At 46.4% G+C, this 19,791-nt stretch overlaps 1 protein-coding gene and 1 long non-coding RNA gene across 2 annotated transcripts in view; one reads left to right on the top strand and one right to left on the bottom strand.

Annotated features, from left to right (window-relative positions):
- ABHD2 (abhydrolase domain containing 2, acylglycerol lipase) overlaps positions 1-19,791 on the top strand; it is a 119,705-nt gene that overhangs the window by 43,783 nt on the left and 56,131 nt on the right. The gene's annotated exons all lie outside the window — the stretch shown is intronic.
- Positions 5,786-7,090, bottom strand: LOC138844735 (uncharacterized). The gene is made up of 2 exons (XR_011381043.1): positions 6,054-7,090; positions 5,786-5,949 (listed from the first exon to the last, which is right to left on the bottom strand). It is a non-coding gene; the product is annotated as an uncharacterized lncRNA (long non-coding RNA).

The following is a 19,791-nucleotide window of genomic DNA, read 5'->3' on the forward strand; positions in this document are numbered from 1 at the left end:
AGAGGCAGTTTGTGAAAAGATTTGTAGGCTGTGTGGCGTGTGTCAGTTTAGTCAGCATAGCTGCTCTTTGATCTTCACATTGCTAGGCCAGTTGTACCAAGGACACAGGTCATCATGTACACAGAGTTCATGCAAGAATATTCAAGGTTCATGCAAGCTCCTTGGAGGGAAATATTAGCAGTAGACATCAAGTCGTGTTCAGCCCTGGTGACACTGAAACATTTAAAAAGGAAGTCTTCCTGGCCACTTTTTGCAGAGGAATGTCTGCAAAAGCACCATGATATTAAACTGGACTCTGTGTTAGCCGAGTTGGGCTGGTTTATGCTGTGGTAACTGCCTGCCAAATCCCAGCGTCCCAAAGCCTCAACAGTGTCTCTCACCCTGCGGCATGCTTGCTTCAGTGCACAAGAGCGCTTTGTGGATTGCTGTCCCACTAGAGCAGCTTCCCACAGAGGTGTCGGCTCAGCGTGTGCCTCTGTGGTCACCAGCAAGGCGGAAAAGGGGCGGGCACCCCACACGCTGGCTCGGAAAGGCAGCCGCCCAGCAGCGTCCCTGTGTCATTCCCCTCCGGTTCCATTGGCTCAAGTGGGGCTCATGGCCATGCCTCACTTCACCTGTGTGTCCAGAAGCAGCGAGAACGTTGACAGCCACAGACAGCTTAGCACCCGTGTTTGGTGAAGCTCCTCAAATCTGTCCCTCGGTCTCCTTCCCTTCACCAGTTGTTGCCTCTGCGTTCGCTCAGAGCGTGGTTGGTTTTGGCGGGAGTAATGCGGTAGCTTCACCATCATCCCCTACCATTCTAATCCCGTCTTGCAGGCCATCAGGTTTCCTTACTAGAGCACAAATCTGGTCACAGCACACAGCTCGGCCCTCAGGCCTTCCTTCCCACCCATCACGTTTCCTGACACCGCGTGCCTTCTCCTGCCTGGGTCTTACTCTTGCCATTCCTTCTACCTGGGGTCCCCTGATACCATCCCAAGTCTCCTTATTCACAAGAATACGTGTACCCGCTCTTTGAGGAAGCCACCCTGGGCTTCCCCTGACACACTCAGAGCCAGTGGTTCTCTGCCAGGCTGTCCTGAAGCATCTAGGACTTCCATAGTAGGATTTACATTCATTTGCATTAAAATTACTTAGTCTTTGTTAAGTTGTGAAATAACTTCCTATCCACAGCTACAAAAATAGCAGACACTTTCCTTTATTCGGTGACTGCCGTCCTCTGGCTACAGAGTTTAGTGATTCCTATGTATTTTTTTTTAAAGATTTATTTATTTTTTGAAGTCAAAGTTACACAGAGAGAGGAGAGGCAGAGAGAAAGAAAGGTCTTCCATCTGATGGTTCACTACCCAAATGGAGCTGCACCTATCTGAAGCCAGGAGCCTGGTGCTTTTTCCCACGTGGGTGCAGGGGCCCAAGCACTTGGGCCCTCTTCCACTGCCCCCAGGCCATAGTAGAGCTGGATCAGAAGAGGAGCAGTCGGGACTAGAACAGGCGCCCATATAGTATGCCGGCGTTTCAGGGCAGGGCATTAACCCGCTGGGCCACAGTGCCGGCCCTATTCCTATGTATTTTTTGGATCTTCATAAACTTACAAAATAGGTGTTATTTCTCATCCCACCTGTACCTTCCATGTTTTTTTTTTTTTTTTTTTTTTTTTTTAAGATTTTATTTATTTACTTGAGAGGTAGAGTTACAAAGAGAGGGAGAGACAGAAAGAGGTCTTCCATCTGCTGGTTCACTCCCCAAATGGCTGCAATGGCCAGAGCTGAGCTGATCTGAAGCCAGGAGCCAGGAGTTTCTTCAAGGTCTCCCACGTGGTTGCCAGGTCTCAAGCATTTGGGCCGCCTTCCACTGCTTTCCCAGGGCATCAGCAAGGAGCTGGATCAGAAGTGGAGCAGGCAGGACTTCAACCGGTGCCCATATGAGATGCCGGCACTGCAAGTGGATGCTTAACCTACTACACTACAGGCCCAGCCCCTACCTCCCAGTTTTTAACAAATGGGTAGATACAGACAACACGAGGGAATTGTCCAAAGTCCCAGAGCTGTTAGAACTGACATTGGACCCTTGGCCTCTCAGCCCATGATCCTTGTTCTCCCTATCCCATGTGTCATTGCCTAGTAGAGTGTCCAGCACATGGTAGGTGCTGAGTAAATGTTTATTAAGTGAAGGTAAAAATCATAAATGAGTAAAAATACTGGTTCCATTACTGAAATTAGCCCAAAGAAATACTTTTAGAAAAGGTAGCCCAGGGGCCGGTGCTGTGGCATAGTGGGTAAAGCCGCCACCTGTGGTGCCGGCAATCGGTGCCAGCATCCCATATGGGTGCCGGTTCAAGTCCCGGCTGCTCTACTTCTGATCCAGCTCTCCACTATGGCCTTGGAAAGCAATAGAAGATGGCCCAAGTTCTTGGGCCCCTCGCCTGCATAGGAGACCCGGAAGAAGCTCCTGGCTCCTGGTTTCAGATTGGCCCAGCTCTGACCATTGTGGCCATTTGGGGAGTGAACCAGCGGATGGAAGACCTCTCTCTCTCTCTCTCTCTCCCTCTCCCTCTCCCTCTCTCTGTGTAACTCTGACTTTCAAATAAATAAATAAATGTTTAAAAAGAAAAGGTAAAAGCTAAAGTGCTTGATAGAAATGGCAGGTTGAACATACACTTATTTTCACTCCTTCCTGAATCCACAGTAACATGATAATAAAGGATGAAATTCTTAAGACTTTCCAATTAACCAGTTCTTCAGAAGGAAGAGAAGGAGATGGGAGCTGATGAGTGGAAAGCAGACGGGCAAGTGGAAGCTGAGAAGGCCAGAGAGTGAAACGCAACCCTGCAGTAGGGAAATGCCACAGTAATCAGGCCGACTTGGAGGCACTAAGTACCTCTCAGGGTGGGGTGTGAAAGGTGTCTGGAAACATGAGGATTGGTGGAAAGTTCCCCAGTCCCCTCCCCTCTCCATGGATGACTGCCCTGTTCCTCCCTGGCAGGAGACTGCGGTTGGGGTGTGTGGATGAGGGTGGGGACGGAGACTGCATTAGAAACGTCCCTGCCACAACCACACTCTCCCAAGGAAATGGGGGGATTCCCTTCTCTGGGAACTGACCACCCAGAGAAAAGTCCCAAAGGCACTCTAAACTGAGTGGCGGGAGCCCACAGGTTGACAGACCCTGCCTGTGCAGCCAGCTGTACGTCAGTGCTTTAACTCCTCCACCTGCAGATGCCGGAATGTCTAAGGAAAGCCTTGAACATGAAAGACAAAGACAGCAGGAGAAAGGAAGTGGAAGAGACAGGATGAAATCAACTGAAGTTCGCCTAAGTAAGAAAACCTGTGATGTACATCCTCCTAAGTAAGAGAAGATCTGTATCCATGTGGCAATAAGAAGAGACTATGAAATTGGGACATTCAGAGAAAAGGAAAAAGCTTTTGGAGCAGAAATAGAACAGAGATTAATATAGGGATTAAAAGATAAAATTGAGCACCTCTTCCACAGAGTAGAATAAAAAGACAAAGCTAAAGAGCGGAATGTGGAAGAGGAAATTAGAAACCCAGTCCAGGAACTCTAACATCCAAATAATAGCGGCTGCAGGAAGAGGCTCGAGAGAGTGGGGGGCGGGGGGGAGAAATCATCAAAGCGTTGTCCTGTGCACTGCCCTACATGTAGCACAAGAGTCAACACTGCAGGCTGAAAGAGCTTCTGAAACCCTAACCCAGAGGACGAAGAAGACCCCAGGAAGACTTCTGATAACAAAGCAAGAGCCCAGAGCTTTCCAGAGAGCAAGGAAACAGACCACACACCAGCACCAGGTATCAGAACCCCATGGGGTCTCTGCAACAGCCCAGAAGCAGACCAGGGACAGTGGAGAAAGGCTTCCAAACTGCTGCCCAAATCATTTCCAACGTAGAATTTTATGCCAGGCAGACCCAACCTAAGGTGAGAGTAAAAAATACATTTTAAATATAGAGTGTTGGAAGGTCTCTAAAAAAATTTTCTTTCCAGTTCACTTGGGCTCGGGAAGCTGGTGGAAGCGGGCCTAAACATAAATAGGAAGTGAGCAAGGAGAGCAGCATCCTTGGGGCCCAGGACCCAGCCGAGTGGCAGAGGGCAGCAGCGAGGGGAAGGAAGTCCTTCCAGACAACACACACACAGACGCCCTTGGTGGACTCTCCAGGGAAAGCTAACCTGGTGATTGCCTAATCTCTCAAGAGATTCACTAGATCCCTTGGAGTTTGGAGATAAATCAGTTACTGGCATGTAGAAGACTAAGCAAATGAGATAAAAGTGATAACTTGAGGGAAACTAAAAAATTAAACAGTCATCTCTTGGGTTGTTCCAGGACCCCTACAGGTGCCAAACTCCATAGATGCTCAAGCCCCTTATATGAAACGACATGGTTCCTGCATATAACTTCTGCAGCCCTCCCAGAGGCTTTATTTTTCAGTGTATTTTATTTGAGAAGCAGAGAGACAGACAAGACAAAAGAGAGCTCCCACCCACTGGCAGGCTCTGCAGATGCCCACAGCTGGACTGGAGCCAACGCCAGAAGCCAGAAACACAGCCCAGGTTTCTCACGTGGGTGGCAGGAACTCAGTTACTTGGTTGAATAATCACCCACTACCTCGCAGCATCTGCACTGTCATGAACCTGGAGTCAGCAGGAACCAGGAACTGAACCCAGGTGTTCCCACGTGGGATGTGGGCATCCTAGCCAGTAAGTTAAATGTCCACTCCTCTCCTGTATACTTTAAATCCATTCTGGACCACTTATAAAGCCTAACACAGTGTAAATGCTGTGTGAACAGTTATTTTATTTAGTGTCTAATTGTAAGAGAATGTCTGTTCATGTTCAGTAGACACAATTTCTTTTCTGAATATTTTCAACCCGCATTTGGTTGAGTACACACATGAAATACCCATGGGTACAGAGGATGACCATAATATGTGACTTAGATGTGACTAATATGCATGTGATCATAATTTTGTAAACACTGAAAATTAAGCAAACATCTTGCTATAACAACGTTGGAAAGTGAGGAAAGAGAAAGCACATATTTTAGGAAGCGGTAAGGAGAGCTGGCACTGTCCAAGGCCGGAAGCTGAACAGGTGGTACTGAAAACTGAAACTGAAGAGCCGGTGGGGTGAGCGTGGCATTTAGAAACATGGAGGCTAATGCGGGGTGGCAGGGACAACCAAGAGAGTTGAAAACACCTGCCTTTCAGGAGCAGGGACGAGACGTGCAGAAGGACGAGGCATCTTGCTGGACTTCTTTAAATAATGTACATCCTTGTTGGAGAAAAAGGAGAAAGGTGAAAAAACAAAGATATCCTACCAATATAGTTTTTACTGTATAACCACTGGAAACAAAAACATCCCACAGTGGAGGCAACAGCACCAGAATGTAGGGGAAATAAGTGTGGGCCATCAGGCCAGGCAGACAGGGAGTTCAAATGCAGAGTCTAACACACCTTTGACTCACTGTGCGGGTCTGTAAGGGGCTGGCAGGGTCCCCGTAGAAGAGTTGCCCTGAGAGGTAAGTTACCTAACATGTCCATTGAAGGTGTTGAATAAATGTTCACTCCCTTAACTGTAGCTAAAAAACAGGAGAGATCCTTATGCAGCCACCCACTAGTTTAATAATTATTTGTGAAAATAGGGAATTAAAAAAAGCAAAAGGCAAAGTCATATATCTATGTATCATTATTATAACTCTGTAAAAATAGTTGTCAAATAGATACAGATTAAAAGGAAACCAAAAGCAAAAATAGTTTTGTAGGAATTGTAAAGAGACAGATGATTTTTAAACTTTTTATTTCTTGTAGCTGCTTCACATTTGTGCTGATATCAAGGACTCTGAATATGCGTTTCATCCTTCATACTTGTAAAGGGCACTTGTAGTTCATTCCTGATCCTAAGCGTAGCAATGGCCCCAGCCACTGACCTTGGCGTTTGTCCTTCCTGTTTAAAGAGAGAAAGACTTTGCTTTAGCACGGCTTCCTGAGGCAGGAATGAAGTCTGGTGCCTCAGCTGCCCCGGCTTTTCACAGGCTTGGAGTTGCTAACCATTTGAGGAAATGCTTTTCAGTGTTCACGCACCACAGAGGACTGCCTTTGCAACAGCCATCCACAGTGCTTCTTTCAGCTTCGGGGAACTGTGTTCCTCTTGTTGACAGCCCAAGAGTGGCTGCATCACTTCCTTCCTTTGGCAGCTCCCGGTGGGGCTCTCATCAGCCCTAGAATCTGCGACCTTGTCCTCTCCTTCAGTGTCAGGAGGCGCCTATGTCCATCCTTTTGTTGTGGGCTAGGTGGAGTCTAAATCCCTATTCCAGGCTTTTGCCTCTTACCTAGAGAAGCATTGTAAGTACAAGCACAAATACAACACACACACACACACACACACACACACACACACGGGCATTGTTCAGGAAGAGTGGACCAAGAAGGGAAAGGAATGGGGGAGGGGGAGAGGGTGTTGCAATACCCTGCCTTGTTTGAGGTTGCAGAGAGAGAGCCCCTCCCTATCACCAGGCTTCTTAGGAGCTTGGAAAGGGGAGTGGTTACATGGTACCACCTCCAGGTCAGGTCAGGGGCGGTACATCCTGGGGAAGGTGGACTGGATTACGTAGGGTAGGGGAGATGTGACTTCCTAATCGAGCCGTCTGCCTTATCGCATATCACTTTCATCTGCTGTTGTGTAACATCACTTAGATTCTCCCATGTGAGGATAGGAAGAGCTTCCTCCATTTATGCCGTCACTGCTTGGTGTTTCATAAACCAACAAAGTGTGTTTAATCAGTCTTCCAAAGGAGGTCCCATCTGTTTGTAATCTTTTGCTTTCGTAACATTGCAGTGCATAATTTTGTATTTACATCCTGAAGCCCGAGTGTCAGTGCTAGAAGTGCTTTCACTGCCTTTGTTAGCTGTTACCCTTACGCCTGCCCCATCAGCAGTATTCCCCAGACATAAGGAATGCTCCCACCTTTAGAGATTTGCCGTGCTGGTGGACCAAAAGTATTTTCTCATTGTGGTTTTAGTTGGCACTTCTTTGATGAATGAGGCTGTGCATCTTTTTATACGTTTAGGAGTCAGCTGGTCGTTTTCCTAATGGTCCCTAGTCTTTTTCCTGGTGACTAAGAAAGCTCTTCGTATACTCAGGAAATTAGCCCTTTGCTTTATGAATTGCAAATATTTGTTCTCAGTTTGTCATTTCTCTTTTGACTTTGCCCACGGTAACATTTGCCATACAGACTTTTTTCAGTGTTTGCATAGTCAGATTTTTCACTTGTTTCTTTCATGGCTTCTGGGATTTCTGTTTTCTTTAGAAAGGCCTTCTGTACTGCAGAAGTTTGGTTTTTATTTTTTAATTCCATAATTTCTTCTAACACATGTATGATTTCATCTTTATTTTAAAATATGTGACCCTTCTGGAATTTATCCTGATGTCAGATGGCCACCTTTTATCTAACATCATTTTTTTAAAAAGATTTATTTATTTGAAAGGAAGAGCAACAGAAAAACATGGACAGAGTGAGAAATCTATCCACTGGCCACAACAGTGGCTGGGCCAGGCACAAACCAAAAGCCTAGGCCATCTTTCACTGCCTTTCCTGGTGCCTTAGCAGAGAGCTGAATCAGAGGTAGAACAGTCAGTACTTGAACCAGCATTCCCATATGAGACGCCACTGTGGCAAGCAGCAGCTTAACCCGCAGAACCACAATGCTAGCCCCTCGCCTCATTTATTGAACAGACTGTTTTTCCAAATTTATTGAAATACCTCCTTTTTCTCATCATGACTAAATTTCTGAGATGTATTTAGGCATATGTCCAGTTGTTTCTGTTCTGATTCTAGGTTCATAGTATATAGTACCAATTGCTGACTTTGAAGATCAACATTTTAATTTTTGCAATCATCTCCTGATTAAAGTGTTCTTACCGAGGCATTCCTTGTAAATAAGTGAGATGTTTCCATCTAGATGTTCCAGTTTTCTCCACTAGGAATAGTGGCAAATGAGCTGGGACTTTCCAACTCTTACCATCCGTCCCTCATAATCGTTGGCTCAGATTTTGAGGTGGATTTGGGCTGGAAGGTAGCCAAAAGGCAGTAATGGGTTGGGCAAAGAGCAGACACTGACATATATGTACCTGTTCTCCAGACAGGAGAGAGAGATTGGCGACAAAGCAGAGGCGGCTTGTTTGGTCAGTGCAGGCAATTTTATCTAATCTGCATTTAGCAGTAGGAAAGGTGAGGCGGGGGAGGAGTGGCCCTATGTAAAGTCTGGGCAAGCAGAGTAAGTGAGTCTGGGAGCTCTATGCTTAACACTGTGACACTGTGACAGTGACAGCCCAACTCCAGAGCTTCATTGCATTCCCCTAAAATTAAGCAACTGGTATCCAACTAGCTGGTTTTTGTTTTGTTTTGTTTTGTTTTGTTTTTTGTTTTTTTGTTTTTGTTTTTGTTTTTGTTTTTGTTTTTTGACAGGCAGAGTTAGACAGTGAGAGAAAGAGAGACAGAGAGAAAGGTCTTCCTTTGCCGTTGGTTCACCCTCCAATGGCCGCCGCGGCTGGCACACCGCGCTGATCCGAAGGCAGGAGCCAGGTGCTTCTCCTGGTCTCCCATGGGGTGCAGGGCCCAAGCACTTGGGCCATCCTCCACTGCACTCCCAGGCCACAGCAGAGAGCTGGCCTGGAAGAGGGTCAACCGGGACAGAATCCGGCGCCCCGACTGGGACTAGAACCCTGGGTGCCGGTGCTGCAGGCAGATGATTAGCCTATTGAGCTGCGGCACTGGCCCAACTGGCTGTTTTGCAAGACTGGTTTCTAATGGATGGTGTTTATTGAGTGGAACCCTGGAGTTTCTTAATAAATGATAACCCGTACTTAAGCATGGTGTCAAAAACAGGTCAAATTTTAGGTGAGGAGAGAGACCGCAGGGGAATCTGCATGGAGGGGGGGTAGCCTGTCCTACTGCTGCTTTTGGAGCTGAAAGATAAGGGTCAGATGCATTTAACATGTGAGTACAGTTCTGAGAGTTTCTAAACGGTTGTCTTTGGGCTTCAAAAAGTGGAGTTTGTTTCCTTGGAGCAAAAAAGTGTGGATTCTTTCTAAGTGGTTTTGGAACTCATGGGCCTGCTCTCCTTAACATTTGTGTTTTGTGGCTTGCACAGTGTGGCATGGGGTCACTGATGTGCCAGCTTGGCCCGATGGCCTCTGTGCCATATTTAGAAACCAGTTGCATGCACAGAAGATGACTTCTCTGTTGTGTCCTCAGGCCACTTTTGGTCATTTTGGGCAGATATGGAACATCTCTGTGCTGGAATTTTCCTGTGCGGAATCCTGAAGTTCTGGAATAGAACACCCAGCAACAAGATCGAGGACATAATGAGTGGCAGCTGTGCAGAAGCATTTGCCCCACCCCCACCCCCATTGGGGGAAATGCTGTGTTCAAAGCATATTTCTGATGAGCCTATTAATGATGTCTGGGAAGCTGACCATGCCACTGCCGTTTTGAGATAAAAGGCCCAAGCTGTTTGTGCCCGAAGCTAATGATGAAGTCTTTTCCCAGCCTCAGCTTGTCTGCGCAGCGGGGCTGGTGTTGTGTGCGTGTGGGGCCTGCTCCTCATCTGGACTTCCTGAAAAGAAAGGGTGTGGTGTGGGGGAGGGGGGGGCTGTGTACCAAAGGAGAAGGGTGAGGCCCAGTGGAGTGGACTCCTAACGACTCGCTGTTCACCTGCTGCCTTCCGGTCAGCTGGGTTGAGCGAAGGAGAGAGGCTGGAATGGGGAAAGAAGGGTCTGCGGTAGGAGTGGTGGGACTCCTGGCTTCCAAGTCAGCGGGGGTGGGGGCTCTGGCAGTTCAGGATCCAGGACTGAGTACGTACAGAACATTCTCATAAACCCTAAGGAAATCTACCCTTCCCGTCTTCCTCCCCTCCCCGTGTGCACACATGCACATGCACACACAGAGCTCAGTATTCCAGTTTCTGGAGCTGCCACAAGGCTTTGTTCATCCCGATGACTATCCTGACCAGTAAAGAAGAGTTAAAACGCTTCTGCAGTCAGACACCTGTCCGCGTTCCAGCAGAACCTCCATCCTTACGGGCTCTCATTATCTTGGAGGAGATACCACTATGATTTTATTAACATTCTGGCCCCAACTTAGAAAGAATCAAATGTGACTATTCAGATTAATTACTCAGAGCTGGTGCCGTGGTGCAGCAGGTTAAAGTCCCAGTCTGAAGTGTCAGCATCCCATATGGGTGCCAGTTCGAGTCCCGGCTGCTCTACTTACAATCTAGCTCTGCGCTATGGCCTGGGAAAGAGTAGAAGATGGCCCAAGTCCTTGGGCCCCTGCACCCGTATGGGAGACCTGGAAGAAGCTCCCAGCTCTTGGTTTCAGATCAAACAGCTCCAGCTGTTGTGGCTTTGGAGAGTGAACCAGCACATGGAAGACCTCCTTCTCACTCTCTGCCTCTGCCTCTCTGTAACTCTGCCTTTCAAATAAATAAATAAGTCTTAAAAAAACATTAATTACGCATACACACGCTCCAGGTATGTCTCATGTAGAAAAAAAAAAACTCTACTAACATTAAGAAGTCAGCTCTAGTTGTGAAAAACATGTAAAACCAAAGACATGATATTCTGTTGAATGCATGTGAACACCATAGCGAAGTTCAATTATCAATTGGGGTACACGGTTTAATAGAACGTATTGACAGTTTATCAGACAGTAAAAGAACCAGGCACACATTGGGGAAGTTGATGAGTCTTTTTCTGTTTTTAAAGATTTGTTTTATTTATTTGAGAGGCAGACTTACAGACAGAGAGGGAGAGAGACAGAGAGGTCTTCCATCTGCTGGTTCACTCCCTAAATAGCTGCAACAGCCAGAGCTGGACCAAGCTGAAGTCAGGAGCAAGGAGCTCCCTCCCAATCTCCCGCATGGATGCAGGGGCCCTAGGACTTGGACCATTTTCCCCTGCTTTCCCAGGCACATCAGCAGGGAGCTGGATCAGAAGTGGAGCAGCTAGGACATGAACTGCCACCCATATGGGATGCCAGTGCCTCAGATAGAGGCTTAACCTACTGGCACAGCGCCGGCCCCAGAGCTGATGAGACTTGAGTGTAACAGGAAGAGAATCTCTGGACTGAATCAGAGACCTGTCCTCTAATCCTGGCTTGGTGACACTAGGCAAGTCAAGGTCTGCATTTCTCCTCCGTGAAATTGTGATGATGCCATTGCCCAGTGTTGCTGTGAAGACTGAATGAGAGAGGGACCAACCCAGGCCCTGACTCAGAGATTGGAGTCTCAGAACCTTGGACTCCCTGCCAGGAACTTGAACTTCCCAACCGTATGATTGCTTCCCCTTAGTAATCTTCCATTCTTCTGCCCTGACCTCACTGCCCACCACTCTGTGACAGTTGCCGTCTGTGTATTTGTCATGTGCTCCACCCCAGATTATGAACCTGAGGAGGACTGGCGCTGTGGCTTGCTCTTATCTGTGTTTGCCTTACAGCACCCACATTTGTTGAATTTTATTGAATAAATATGTAAGGATCCAAAGAACATCTGGTTAGAGCTGGCTCAGTCCTGACAGTGTCTTTGGTTTGGTCCCAGCTGCTGACAACACCATCCTGGTTAGGCATTCTTGGTCCACGTGGTTCTCAGAACAGATGTCTTCATCACCTTTCTCTTCTGTGAACAAATGTTTCCCCTGGGATGGAGAACTGATTTTTTTCTTACCTGCATGCATGCTTCGAGCAGGGCAGAGGGCCTTTGAGATGGGCATTGTCTCTGGAAACTGCAGGCAGCTCACAAGTCCCTGTCTCCCAACAGTGCAGCGCCGACTTGAAGCCTCACCTGTGCCTCAGCTCGCAGTCAGCCAAGGGCACGATCAGCACCTAAGAGTGAGGTTGTTGGAGAAGCTGGCGTGGCCACGCAGCAAAACTCTGTAGATCTGACCAGGAGAGAGCAGGGTTCTCAAAAGGGCTTCCAAGAACTTCTGCATTTTGTTTCAATCGTCAGAGCATCTCTTTGGGCTTGGGCTTGGGCTTCTAGAAGGCTAGGGAAGCCCAAGGGGCAGAGAGTAAAGTGGCAGAGCTGCAGTGGACGAGCATAAACCTCAAGAGTGAGTTCCAGGTAAATGCTAGCAGGGCCATGGGTGCCTGGCAGAATCCTGCGGAGAGACCGCTCCAAGCTGGGAGGCTTCTTCCCTGTGCCTTTGATTAGGTAGTGGGTACACTGAAGATGAACTCCTTCTTTTTTTTTTTTTAGCATAGCAGTATTTACGTATTACCTTGATATGCTTTCTAGTAGTATAGTGAGGTTACATTGTGTGCACCTTTAACTTAACACAAATTCAACTCCTTATGCCAATAAACAAAATGACAGACACAGCTTCTCTCCTGCTTGTCTTTCTGCCGGCCTTCCCACTCAGACAAGCACAAGTCCCAGGTGTGTGAGCTGGGGGCCGTCACGCCTGCCATCACGCAGGCCGTGTGCCTCTTCTGCAGCAGCAGGGAGCATCTTCTTGTATCCTTGCATTTAAAAATAACGTTTTTGTGTTTTCCACTTGTTTTCACAACATGGCCCCAGCCTCAAGCCACCAATGCCATCCGTTGCTTAGGTGCTGCCCAACCGTCTACCTGGCACTGGGGAAAGCTGCCTGGGCTCCACTTAGCAAGAGACAGCCTGTTCCTTTGTGAGGGGTGTTCAGGGTATAACTTGATCACGTTGATAGTTTCGCCTTTTAACTTGGGAACCAAGCCATGGGTGAGACATGACCTCACCGTAAAAATAGAATGACCCCCAGAAGACAAGACCAGAAGTTAAAATGGGGACTGAAGTTCCTCCTGACTGCTTCCCCTTTGCCATGACTCTTGCTGTCTTGTTTTCTCGAGGAAGCCGCAGAACACGATTTCCTGTTTGTTCTCTCTCTTGTTCGTTGCTGGCTTCTGTCTTGAAGCCCCCCTTCACCAGATTCTCAATAAGCAGATGTACACAAGGAAAAGCTACCCGGGCTCTCCATGTCACCATAAAGCCCCCAGTGGGAAAACAGCCTTTAAAAATGGCCAACACCAAAAAATCCGTTCTGGTAATTGGATGTATTTTTAAAGCTGGAGGCTGCTGTCAGCTACTTAAGGTGTGCTGAGCATTGCTTCTAGAGAACTAACACTTTTAAAGGATGACTAGTAGAGACACGAGAGTCTCTGGAGTGAAAGCATCTATTTGTCCTCATGTCTTTTATCAAAGAAGCCTAGGACATGGTGCCCAGGCCTCAGCTGAAGTCTTAATTCTGATGTTGATTAGCAGTGGCTAATCATTAGCCATGGCTTTAGGGTCCCCATGGTAAGATTGGGGGAGCAGCAGCTGCCCATGTGCAGGTGATGATGTCATTAAAGGCAAATGAGATCATGTACAAAAAGGACTTGGAAAAACTCTGCAGTGCTGTAGAAAGGTATTGGTTTTATATATCATGCTTTGTGTGCAGAGAAAAAGATAAATCCATTTACGACAATAGAGCCACAGTTAGTACCTCAAGCATTCCTGACTTCCTTGGTTAAAAAGCTTCCTTTGCTGGGGGAACTTCCTTCGTGAGTTTTAAGTCACCACGGGAAAGGTTCCAGGTTTCCCTCCAGATGATGTCATTTCTGCTCTTTAGTCAGATTCCAGTGGCATTTGCCTTGGCATGTATCTCTTTCTTACAGATAAGTAGAGCATGGTAACTCTTCCCTTCCCTCTTTTCTCTGTGAAGTCATGAGGCTTAGTCTTTCCTTGTTACGAAGGAGAAACAAGACTCCCGGGTGGATCTCCACAGAGCTCCCCGGCCAGGGACCTGCCCGGCCTCCCCCTGGTTCACTTGCTCTCCCTTGCCGGTCCCGTCTCTTGTCAGGTTGGGCTGGGAAAGAGGAACGTGCAGGCATGAAGCACAGATTGGTTTCCAGCCACTCACACTCCTGGTGAGACAAGGCTCAGGAGGGGCTAAACCCAAGGACATTGTGAGTACAAATATTTCCAACAATGATGCTGACGTGAGTTTCCTTGAAGAAAATATTTTCTGGAACAAATTCTACTGAATCTATTTGATTCCATGACTTATTTTTTAGTACACCACAGTGAAATTTTATCTTCATCAGGGTCATTTCCATTTAAATTTTCCTACAAAACTTGGAGTTGGTGATCACCTTCTGTTCCATTACATGTATTATGACCATATATACAGCTATTGGAAGTTCTCTTGTGGCCATTAGTTCCATCAAGTCCAGTCTTCTAGGTTAAATTTTATGGATCTAATATCTTTATGAAATATGAAAATTAGATTCTTCTGTCAGTTTTTAGATCACACTAAGCTATACTACATGCAGTTTAACTGTTGCCAGTTTTATTGTGAGTCGATTCCTTTTTTTTTTTTTTTTTTTTTTTGACAGGCAGAGTTATAGACAGTGAGAGAGAGAGAAAGACAGAAAGGTCTTCCTTCCATTGGTTCACTCCCCAAATGGCCACCATGGCCGGCGCTGCACCATTCCGAAGCCAGGAGCCAGAGTTTATTCTTTCTACCAGTTTTAGCTATTATGAAATGAACAAGAGGCTGGTAATATATATTTATTTATCAATGAGTTCATTTTTAAAATTGTGGTTAATTTTAGATATAGAAATGAAAATATAGAGTGAAAGGAAGTGTCCTAGGGTCAGAATGGTGGGAATACAAACCAAAACCACATTGAGATGCCACTTCTCACCCAATAAGATGGCTGCAAAAAATTTTTTTGTTAATGGGAGACCATAAGTGTTGGGAAAATGTGAAGAAATTGGAACCCTCGTACATTGCTGGTGGAAATGTGAAGTGGTCCAGCTGCTATGGAATCAGGAGGTTTCTCAGAGTGTGTTTAGCTTTGCAGTGAAGATGCTGTGTCCCACATGAGACTGCCTGTATTCATTTCTTGACTCTAGCTTCCCACTGATGCAGACCAGGGGCACAGTGATGATGCATTTAGGTTCCTCCCACCCACGTGGGAGACCTGGATTGGGTTCCTAGCTCCTGGCTATGGCCACAGCTATTGAGAGCATTTGAGGAGTGAACTGGCAGGTGGGCGCGCGCTCTGCCTCTCAAACAAATTAAAAATAATTTTGAAAGTTTTGAGTTCTGCATTGTGGCTTAGCAAGTTAAGCCACCTCTTGCAATACCACATATCACATCAGGGTGCTGGTTCAAGTTCCAGCTACTCTGATTCCAATTCACGTTCCTGCTAATGTGCCTGTGAAGACAGTGGAAGGTGCTCCAAGAACTTGGGCCCCTGAATTCTATGTGAGAGACCAAGATGGTCTCCAAGTTCCTGGCTCCTGATTTCTGTCTGGCCCAGACCTGGCTGTTGCAGCAATTTGGGGAGTGAACCAGCAGATGGAATCTCTCTCTCTCTCTCTCTCTCTCTCTCTCTCTTTTTCTCTCTGTGTGTGTGCGCATGTGTGTCACTTTGCCTTTCAAGTAAATTTTTTTTTTGACAGGCAGAGTTAGAGAGAGAGACAGAGAGAAAGGTCTTCCTTTTTTCCGTTGGTTCACCCCCCAGGTGGCCGCTACGGCCAGCATGCTGCGCTGATCCAGGTGCTTCTCCTGGTCTCCCATGGGGTGCAGGGCCCAAGCACTTGGGCCATCCTCCACTGCCTTCCCGGGCTACAGCAGAGAGCTGGACTAGAAGAGGAGCAACCGGGACAGAATCCGGCGCCCCAACCGGGACTAGAACCTTGGGTGCCGGCGCCGCAGGCGGAGGATAAGCCAAGAGAGCTGTGGCACCAGCTCAAGTAAATTTTTTTTAAAGATTTATTTTTATTTATTTGAAAGAGTTACAAAGAGAGGTAGAGACAGAGAGAGAGAGCTCTTCACTCCCCAGATGGTTCACTCCCCAGATGGCCGAAATGGCGGGAGCTGCACGGATCCAAAGCCAGGAGCCAGGAGCTTCTTCTGGGTCTTCCACGTGGGTGCAGGAGCCCAAGACGTTGGGCCATCTTCTACTGCTTTCCTAGGCCATAGCAGAGAGCTGGATTGGAAGTGGAGCAGCCAGGACTAGAACCGGCACCCATATGGGATGCTGGCGCTTCAGGCCAGGGCTTTAACCCACTGTGCCACAGCACCAGCCCCCTCAAGTAAATTTTAAAAAATAATAATAAAAATACATATAGAACTACATGCAAATTAGTGTAGTAAAACGAGTTTTTTTTGTTTTGTTTTTTTGACAGGCAGAGTGGACAGTGAGAGAGAGAGACAGAGAGAAAGGTCTTCCTTTGCCGTTGGTTCACCCTCCAATGGCCGCCGCGGCCAGCGCACTGCGGCTGGCGCATCGCGCTGATCCGAAGGCAGGAGCCAGGTACTTATCCTGGTCTCCCATGGGGTGCAGGGCCCAAGCACTTGGGCCATCCTCCACTGCACTCCTGGGCCACAGCAGAGAGCTGGCCTGGAAGAGGGGCAACCGGGACAGAATCCGGCGCCCCAACCGGGACTAGAACCTGGTGTGCTGGCGCCGCAAGGGGAGGATTAGCCTATTGAGCCACGGCGCCGGCCTGTAAAACGAGTATTGTTAAACATGAAGAAAGTAAAGTTTTACTCTAGGGCATGATGGAAAGATATACCATGGTTTTGGATGGGATAAGTCAATATTGTAAAGATATCCATTTATCCCCAGAGTAAAATATGTTTGTTGTGCTTCCAATGAGAAATCCCAGAATTTTCAAACAAGCTAATCCTAGAATTCATCAGAAAATAAAATGACAAAAATATGCCAAGAAAATTTTGAAAAAGAACATGAATACCATCAGCTCGCAATATGTTTCCTGAAGCATATCATGTACAGCAGCGTCATATTGACATGTGATCAGCAGGTAGCTCGATGAGCCAGACTGGAGAAAATAGAAACAAATACAAATCTTTTATTAGAAATTTGGCATATGTTAGAGATGGCGGTTGAAATCAGTAGAGAAAGAATGGGCCGTTTATTGTATAAGAACATTAGTTAATCCCTTAGTGAAAAAATGAGTTAGACCTTCACACCATTTATAAAAATAATAGATTTGAGACTAATACACTTTTTTAACTCTAAGAGGAGGCTGGCGTTGTGGTATAGTGGGTTAAGCCACCACTTGGGACACCCCCATCCCATATTGCAGTGCCCGTTGGAGTCCCAGCTACTCTGCTTCTGAGCCGGCTCCCTGCGAACTTGCCTGGGAAGCTGCAGATGATGGCTCAAGTATTTGAGTTCCTGCCACCCATGTGGGAGACCCAGATGGAGTTCCAAGCTCCTGGCTCCACTGGCCCAGCCCTGGCTGTTGTGGCCATTTGGGAAATAAATCATTGAATGGAAGATCTCTGTCTCTCTCACTGTCCCTTTCAAATAATGAATAAATAAATCTTTTTTTAAAAAAATCATAAAAGTAATAAATGGAAACATTGGGGAATATATTTGTAATTGGGTGTTAGAATAGCTCTTTTTTTAAACTTTTATTTAGCAAATATAAATTTCCAAAGTACAGCTTATAGATTTTAATGGCTTCTCCCCCCCTATAACTTTCCTCCCACCCGCAACCCTCCCAACTCCCGCTCCCTCTCCCATTTCATTCACATCAAGATTCATTTTCAATTATCTTTATATACAGAAGATTAATTTAGTATATATTAAGTAAAGATTTCAACAGTTTACACCCACACAGAACATAAAGTGTAAAATACTGTTTGAGTACTAGATATAGCATTAATTCACATTGAACAGCACATTAAGGACAGAGATCCTACATGAGGAGTAAGTGCACAGTGACTCCTGTTGTTGACTTAACAATTTGACACTCTTGTTTATGGCATCAGTAATCTCCCTAGGCTCCTGTCATGAGTTGCCAAGGCTATGGAAGCCTTTTGAGTTCGCCGACTTTGATCTTATTTAGACAAGGCCATAGTCAAAGTGGAGGTTCACTCCTCCCTCCAGAGAAAGGTACCTCCTTCTTTGATGGCCCATTCTTTCTACTGGGATCTCACTCGCAGAGATCTTTCATTTAGTTAGTTAGTTAGTTTGTTTGTTTGTTTTGCCAGAGTGTCTTGGCTTTCTATGCCTGAAATACTTTCATGGGCTCTTCAGCCAGATCTGAATGCCTTAAGGGCTGATTCTGAGGCCAGAGTGCTATTTAGGTCATCTGCCATTCTATGAGTCTGCTGTGTATCCCGCTTCCCACGTTAGATCATTCTCTCCCTTTTTTGTTCTATCAGTTAGTAGAATAGCTCTTTTTAAAAACATGATACAAGGCCGGCACTGTGGCTCACTTGGCTAATCCTCCACCTGCAGTGCCGGCACCGCAGGTTCTAGTCCTGGTTGGGGCACCAGGTTCTGCCCCGGTTGCTCCTCTTCAAGTCTAGCTCTCTGCTGTGGCCCGGGAAGGCAGTGGAGGATGGCCCAGGTCCATGGGCCCTGCACTCCATGGGAGACCAGGAGGAAGCATCTGGCTCCTGGCTTCGGATCAGCACAGCGTGCCGGCCGCAGCAGCCATTTCAGGGGTGAACTAACCAAAGGAAAACCTTTCTCTCTCTCTGTCTCTGTCTCTGTCTCTCACTGTCTAACTCTGCCTGTCAAAAAATAAAATAAAATAAAAACATGATACAAAACACAAGGTTCGAATTTCTAAAACTACCAGATTTAATCACAAAAATAGTATGTAAGGTAAAACATAAAGTAAAATACACAACAGACTGGAAGAAAGCATTTGTAACATATAATAGTGGCTTTAATGTATTTAATAAAATACTTAATAGGAAAAAGAATATAATAAACATAGACAACAATGTGAACAGACAATTCATGGAAGAGAAATACAAATAATTAATAAATATATGAACTGGGGAAATGCAATTCAAGCCAGGAACTTTTTTTTTAACTATAGATTAGCTCACCCTTAAGAAACACAGGATGAAATAGGATGTCCATTTTCACCCTTTAAAGTGGCCAGAATGTCAAAGATTGATAGTGCCAATTATTGATGAGGGTGAGGAAGACAGGTACTTCTATGCATTATCGGTGGCAATATAAACGGATCCGTTATTTTTGGAAGGCCATTTGGCAGGATCTGCGAGGCTTAAAATGCATGCAGCTCTCAGCTCCATTTGCCATTCCTGCCAGGTTCCTTCTGGATGGCCTCTCATCTCTGGGGGTCAGGTTGCACGGAAATGAAAGCAAAGCTGTAGGTCCCTTAGGAGCCAGGCCCAGATCTGCACAGCAGTCCTTCCAGCACATTCCATCAACCCAAATAAGCCATGGGTCAGCCTACCTGCGTGGAAAGGAAACCTAGCTCCTGATGGGACAGGAGGCTTTCAGACAAACTGCCACAGGGCAGTTGGAATAAACCACACTGCTTCATGGACCATTTTAGCAGCATCTCTTCTGTGTATATATAAATTTCAAAACATTCTGTTGTTTCTGTCCATATTTCCTCCCTGACCTCAACCTTGTGACCAGGCACATATTCTGTTTTGTTTTCTTAACTTTTTCTCTTGGAGATCTGTGGATAAATCATAAACAAAAACATACAATAAAACCACACCACAGTAAATGGCTGCAAGATTCAGTTTTTTTTTTTTTTATGATTTATTTGAAAGGCAGAGTTACAGAGAGCAGAGGCAGAGAAAGAGGGAGGGAGGGAGGGAGGGAGAGAGTGAGAGAGGTCTTCTATCCTCTGGTTCACTCCCCAGATGGCCGCAACAGCCAGACTGGGCTGATCCAAAGCCAGGAGCCAGGAGCTTCTAGTGCGTCTCCCACGTGGGTACAAGGGCACAAGAAGTTGA

The sequence above is a fragment of the Oryctolagus cuniculus genome, chromosome 12, assembly GCF_964237555.1.
Source record: "Oryctolagus cuniculus chromosome 12, mOryCun1.1, whole genome shotgun sequence".
Lineage (NCBI taxonomy): Eukaryota > Metazoa > Chordata > Mammalia > Lagomorpha > Leporidae > Oryctolagus > Oryctolagus cuniculus.